The following is a 6,465-nucleotide window of genomic DNA, read 5'->3' as shown; positions in this document are numbered from 1 at the left end:
TGGTGACTTCCTTCCCAGTGTGTGACTCCCACAGGACCAGCGTCAGTCAGAGAGCCGAGCACTGAGGCCGCCCTGATGGTGGAGTGGGTAGTCAGACCTCATGTCACCCCCCGCCCCCCGCAGCTGTAGGGTACGTCTGTGTCTAGCGAGGCTGTCTGTGGCGTTGGCGTGACAGCAGATAGGACAGCTCACCGGAATGTGTCTGAGTAAACAGGAAGGACGGGCCCCCACGCCCTCAGGGTGCACAGCAGCCCCAGGCCTTCCTCGCTCCGCAGCAGGTCCCCCCTGCCTTCCAGGATGAGCTGTCGACACAAACAACAGGCGTGGGGGCCAGAGGGCCTGGAGCCCAGGAAGGCGGGTCGCCATGGAGGGGCCTGGTAGGGAGAAGGGGGCACGGCATGGGACATCCTCTTGGCCCTGAACTGAAGGAGAAGACCTGAGGGAGAGTCCAGATGGACGAGGACAGGCATGAGTCGGTGTAGGGGCTGTGTGTTCTGAGAGGGAAGGAAGGCATCAGACGAGGGGACCGGTCTGCCTGACTGCTGGGTCCCTGCCGTCGCTCCCATCCAGCAGCGCCTTGGCCTGACCCTACAGGAGTGGCCTGGGTCAGCTGGAGGGTGTGAGCTGGACCTGGGCTTCAGGCCCAGATGACTGGACAGGGGCTGCCTGGCTATAAGCCTAGCCCTGAAGGAGGGAGGAAGAGCCTCACGTGTCCAGCCAGGCTCTCCCCCTCCCTTTACCCACCCCTACTGTGTTTGGAGTGAAAACAGACTGGGGAACTATGGCAACCTGGAACTAGGGCTCCCAGGAACTCAGCCTTTCCTCCCTCCAGAGGGCAACCCTGGTCCACAGCCACTTCCTGTCCCAGGATCCCTTGAGCACCTTATCCAGGCAGTAAGGGAAACAGATGGCCTGGTCCTGGGCCCCTTCGTGGACCTTGAATTAGCTGATGTCCTTAAACACTTGGGGATCACCCTCTGGGATGTGACCCGCCTCCCTGCTTCTCACGGTGGCACTGTGAACCTGGTGCTCGTGCTGGGCAAGTAGGCACCGCCCGGCCCTGGGCTGCCGCCTGCACCCATGTGGGAAAGTGCTCCAAGCTCTGGGCTGGTCCACCCTAGACCTCTTGAGTGGTGGGGGACTGGGTTGGGGGAGGGGGGTTGTGGGGGGCTAGGAGAGCCACGGAGGCTGGGTTGTAGGGCAGCAGGTGGGAACCGGCTCGGCTGCTGTCCTGCAGGCCAGTGTGAGGTCCCTTCGTCTGCCCAGTGGGCTCTACTGCCACTTCAGCATGGCAGGCCTCTGTCGCGCTGAGCTTCCCGTTCCCTGCTAACAGTTCCTTCCCTACGGTCTCCATCCTCCGCCACCCCTGCCCTGCCTTCGTCCCTCACCTTCTCCTGCCTGTTCACCCTCTCTCCCACCAGTGTCCTCTGACTGGAGCCTCGTGCTTTCTCAGCCCCCTTGCGTTCCCCTTCCTCTGCCTCATCGTCCTGCTCCTTGGTCTTCCCATCTCTCACTGCCGACTCTGTGAGCGGTCCTCCTCTTTCCTGTCCACTCCTGAGCTCAGCGCCCTGTCCTGTCCTGTCTTCTCTTTCTCCCTCCATGCTTTTCCTCCCTCTCTGCACTTCACTCCAAGCTCAGTCCTCTTCCTGGCGGTGGGGGCCAGGACTGGGGAGCCTCATGTTTGCCTCATCATTCTGCTATGGCTTCTGGATACAGCACATCTGGATTCCGGGGCCCAGATGTGTGGTTGCCACAGCGACCTCAGTCCCTCTGGTAAATACAGGCGCCCACCCGCTCCAGAGCAGAGAACAAAACAATTGTGTGACTTTCTTTTGTCACGAGATAGAAATGTCCTCCCCCTCCCCCCCGTCTCCCCACGCCCGTCTCCAGGCAGAGTGGGAAGGCTCCAGGCCCTCCTTGCTGGGGTGTTCGGGGTGTTCTTGCTCTCTCGCCTTGCGCTTCTCCCATCCTCTTGAGCTCATTTCTTCCCAGGTTCCCTGTCCTCGCCCTGCATCACTCAGCTCTCCACCATGAATGGTGACCACCCCATCTTAGGCAGTTTTTTCCCGCCAAGTCTATACAAGAACAGGCGAAGAAGACATTTCAGAAGTCTCAAGTTCTTCACCATTCCTTCTCAAAACCTTGAAGAAGCCATTTCATTTGTCACTGTCTTCATCTTTCCCTTCCCGGAGCTGTAGGGGGTGAGGGAGAGAGAACAGGCCCTGGGAAAGGGTGCTGACTCCACTGCCAGCACGGCTGAGCAGCACCCAGGTCCCTGTCCCTTCAGCCTTCATGGCTGTGCGCAGCTGCTGTGTGCAGAAGCCAGGTGGTGTTCCCTGCCCTTGCCTCTGGGGCACTCACTTGGGTTGTCCTCTGGCCTCTCTCCGTTCCTGTCTGCCTGTAGCCCTGCCCTCAGCCCTCCCTTGACTTGTCCTCTCTCTCCTCTTCTGTCTTTGGACTTTAAAGGTCGTTCAAGGCTATGGGGCTCAGAGCCAAAGACCCCTGGACTGAGGATCCTGGGAACAGCCAGCGCACACATGGTTGTAGACAGCACTGTGACCTTGCTGGCCCCACAGGACACCTTATTGGAACCACTCCAGCTCTGAACTCTTGGCTCCCCTGCCCCTCTCCCCCAGTCCCTGTGGTTCAGAGTTGACCTTCATTCCTGACTGTGAAAGGACACGATTTCCCAGGAGCCTGTGGTCCAGGAGAAGTGGTTCTAGACAATCATGCTTTCAAACCTGCAGCTGTATCAGCTTCCAGTCCCTTCCCCAGATGCCTGATAAGCTCATAAGCCAGAACCCTGCATTCCTATGCAGAAACCCCAGCATCCAGCCCCCAGGCCATCGAGGCTCTAGGTTCAATCTTGAGTCTTCTGGCCACTTACATGGCCAACTGTACTTACAGTGACCCTACTTCCCGAATAATAAAGGTGTGGGGCAGGACCCAGGGAAGACAGACACGCCTGTGACATACTCCGAGATTCGGGGCTATTAGGAGCCACACTGCCACCTGTTCTCCCTGTAATGCAACTCGAAGACCCGCTCATCTGTTTGCTGCCTCCCACTTCCCTGGGAGACCTGAAGAGCCATCACCTACTCATGGCTCTGGGGGATTCTAGCCAAGGCAGAGGAAGGACGCTAAGTTCAGCTCTGTCCCACACGCTGACTTCATCTTCCCATCAAAGCTAGGAAAAAACCAGACACACACCCAGACATACGGACACACGGGTACACCCGTGAGGGAGGTCATGTGTGCTGCTGCTCTCAGCCACATGGGGCTGGAGGCAGTGGCCATGGTCACATGCAGTGTGACCTCTCAGGCATCCCTATGATGGGGTGTGACCTGTGACCCAGACACCTGTACTACAACCCGAATATGGCACCAGATACATGTGGACCCTTTCAAGTCCCCTCGCCATCACCTGACCTGGCTAAGGTGTATGCACCTTAATGATAAAGTTGCAGTGAAGTAGAGATAGCTCTGTCTTCTGTGTGAAACCTGCAGGGCTGGGCTTTCCCTCAGATCGTCCTCTGTGGCAAAAGTTCTACCAGTGCCTTGTTGGGAAGTACTTGGCTAAACACCACGTCAGTTGCTGCATCTGGTGGCTTGGTTACTCCTACACCAGCCTCCTGACCAGAGTCTACCTTCCCGACCTTATCTCCACACGCCCCCATTACCACTTCCCTACGTCCTGGTGGTCAGCCAAGCCTTTGCCCAGCCAGTGCCCAAGTCTCACTTGCTGTTTCTCTAGGAATTTGCTGAGTTGGGAGAATGAATGAAAACGGGGCAGAGATGCCGAGATGGGAACCAGAGAGGGGCTGGGCAGGATGGGCAGTGAGCGGCCGCTCAAGCCCAAGCAAGAGGGGGAAGCAAGAGGGGGAAGGAGGGATTACAGGAGGCAGTGAGGGGCCCCGCAAGGCAGGCGAGGAGCCCCAGAAGGACCTTACATCGGAGGGGTTTAAGCCTGAGTGTGCGGGGGTTGCCTCTTGTCCCCATCTCTGCCTCCTGCCCAGCACAACCAAAGGGGAATTTAGGGATGAATAAAGGGGTGCTGAGCAGCAAATGGGGAAGATCCACCTCCTGGCGGCAGCCGGGAAGGAGTGGAAGGGAGCTTGGCTATCGATGGAGTCTGGCCCTGAGGAACCATGCTGGAGAGGAGGAAATGGGTTAAAGGGAAGGGCCAGGGGTGGTTAAGAGAATCAGAGAATGTCAGGTTGCTCAGAAACTACGGTGGGAAGAAGGTTAAAACTGACATAGGGAAAGGACATAGGGGCAAAAGAAGGGACAGAGGGGTTGAGATGAGGGTACTGAGGGGGCGACTCTGGTCCTGGACAGGGAGGGGGGCTGGTGGGAGGGGCTGGGAGGGTGGGAAGACCTGCCCTATCTCCGCTCCCCTCCCTGACCTCATGCTGGCCCTCCCCTTCTCCTCCCCCTGCTTACTGCAGGCTCCCTGCTTTTCTGTCACTGCTGTGCGATCAACAGTCCTGGTACAGGCTCCAGGAGCCTCTGCTGCAAGGGGCAAGTGAAGGGTCCCCCAAGAGTCCAGGACTGCCGAGGGGTGCTTACCCTGCCTGAGACACTTCCTTTACTGGGGCTGGGACTGAGCAGGTTCAGAGGTGTAGCAGCCACCACAAGCCAGCACACTCTCCAGGTAAGTAACAGAGCTCTGGGGAAACCAGAGCAGTGGTGAGAGAGAAGTGAAGGACTCCCCTCTGAGCTGCCCCAGGGCTGCAAGCCGTGCAGAGTACCTCCCGGGACAGGGACTTTCTGCTCAGCTCAGAGAAAATGCAAGCAGACACTAGAGGTGTGTTCAGGAGGCTAAGGCAGAATGCGGTGTGTTGCACGCACCAGGGTTTGGAGGGGATGCGGGTACCTGAGAGGACCTGGGAGCTATGGGACTCCAGGAGTCAGGTGGGCACAGCTGTTGATCAGGAGGTGGGGGCTGCAAGGAGGACCAGGCTGGGCTGAGCTGTCCAGCTGCACGTTAGGAGGAAAGCACTGTAGATTTCTGAATGCTGGGGCTGGAGTTGTGAGCCTGGTGCCAGGTGGGGCAGAGGAAGCTGCTTCCCATGTCCAGAACGGGGATTCTTCAGGTAACTGTGCAGAAGTTACAGGGCTGAGGACAAGGTCTGGGGGGGTGGGGGTACAGGGCTTTCGGAAGTGCTGAAATGGGACAGAGTGAGGACTCAAGCGCCTGGAAAGGGCTCAGAGCTTGCAGAGACGATCCCATAACTTGTTCTTGGCGAGTGCTCTGCACCCATGACTCACGGTTCAGCGAGCCTGCAGAGGCTGAGTGATGTCCCCACAGGGCACAGGGCTGTGTCTCCATTCGGTCCCCCTTCTAGGCTCCCGGCTTCTGTGTGCCTGAGTCTTCCCACCCACTCCCCAATACACGTGACAAGCCTCGGGTGGGGCGGGCGGGGCCTCTTATCTCGCCTGGAAAGAATTTAATGGCTTAGAAACAACTGGAAGTGGAACTGAGGCGAACTACTGGGAAACAACTGGGAAACAGCAGCTGCGGCGGCCCCGCCCCTGCTTCCCGGATCTCAGCCCCCTCCCGCTGTCCCTGGCTGCCTCCAACCCCTGGAGACCCAGCACCTCCATTAGTCAAACTTGGTTCCGCTCAAGCCCTGGCCACTGGTGCAGGACCAGAACCCACCTTCCTGCCTCTCACTTTCCTCCTGACCTTTCCCACTGGGGGTCTGGAAATCTGTTCTCTTAATTTGTCTATTCCCACGGCCTATCTGCTTTCTCCCCCAAAATAAGAGGTACCTGGACCCCCCAGCCCTTCTTGCTGGTGCCCTTTTTTCAGCTTGTTTCAGCCCAGGATCTGAGCTCCCTGTTTTCTCATGCCCGGAGTCCTGCCTTTGCCTCTCATTGCCAGACGTGGCTGGGAGTGGGGGTGGCAGGAGGGGTTGAGTGTGACATTGGAATGGAACCAGGCCCCATCCCTGGAACACCCCTCATGGACGTCTGTCCCTTTCCCACCCAGTAGGACCAATGGTCCCCAGTGAGTAAAGTGTCAAAGTTGGCCACACACTGAATACCAAGCATGCTGAGTCACAGTTTGGAAGATGCCCCCACCCTGCCAATCCTCCAAGTATGGAAGGATGCCAAGAGGGTGAGGCCAGCCCCCCAACATATCTCAGAGAGGCATACAGAGAGACACAAGAAACACCCAATTCTCTGCTTGCCCAGTGCCAAGAGAAGGGCCAAAATTTTCCAAGCGTTGGGAGGGGAAACGGGATGGTGATGACGGTGACAGGGAGAGGCACTGGGCCATGGTCTTTGAGGGTCATACTTGTCTTCATACCAACCTCAACAGCTCTTCTGGAGGAGCCGATGGGGTTCCTGTACATTTTTCCTGCTGCAGAGACACCCACCCCGGCCCCACTTATCTGAGAGTGAAGCAGGGTCCAGCTGCTTGGAGAGACTGGTGAACTAGAGAGCCCAGGGGTGTGA

The 6,465-nt window shown here is 58.1% G+C and overlaps 1 protein-coding gene across 14 annotated transcripts in view; it reads left to right on the top strand.

Annotated features, from left to right (window-relative positions):
* Positions 1–4,448: 4,448 nt before the first annotated feature.
* The window catches only part of Tnxb (tenascin XB), a 65,048-nt gene continuing 63,031 nt past the window's right edge, over positions 4,449–6,465 (top strand). For all 14 annotated transcript variants that reach the window (XM_037200151.1, XM_037200150.1, XM_037200144.1 and 11 more), the window contains exon 1: positions 4,449–4,654. The gene's annotated coding sequence lies outside the window, so the exon portion shown is untranslated. The remainder of the gene's footprint in view (positions 4,655–6,465) is intronic.

The sequence above is a fragment of the Peromyscus leucopus genome, chromosome 16_21 (genome assembly GCF_004664715.2).
Source record: "Peromyscus leucopus breed LL Stock chromosome 16_21, UCI_PerLeu_2.1, whole genome shotgun sequence".
Lineage (NCBI taxonomy): Eukaryota > Metazoa > Chordata > Mammalia > Rodentia > Cricetidae > Peromyscus > Peromyscus leucopus.
This window is presented reverse-complemented; position numbering and strand designations above follow the sequence as displayed.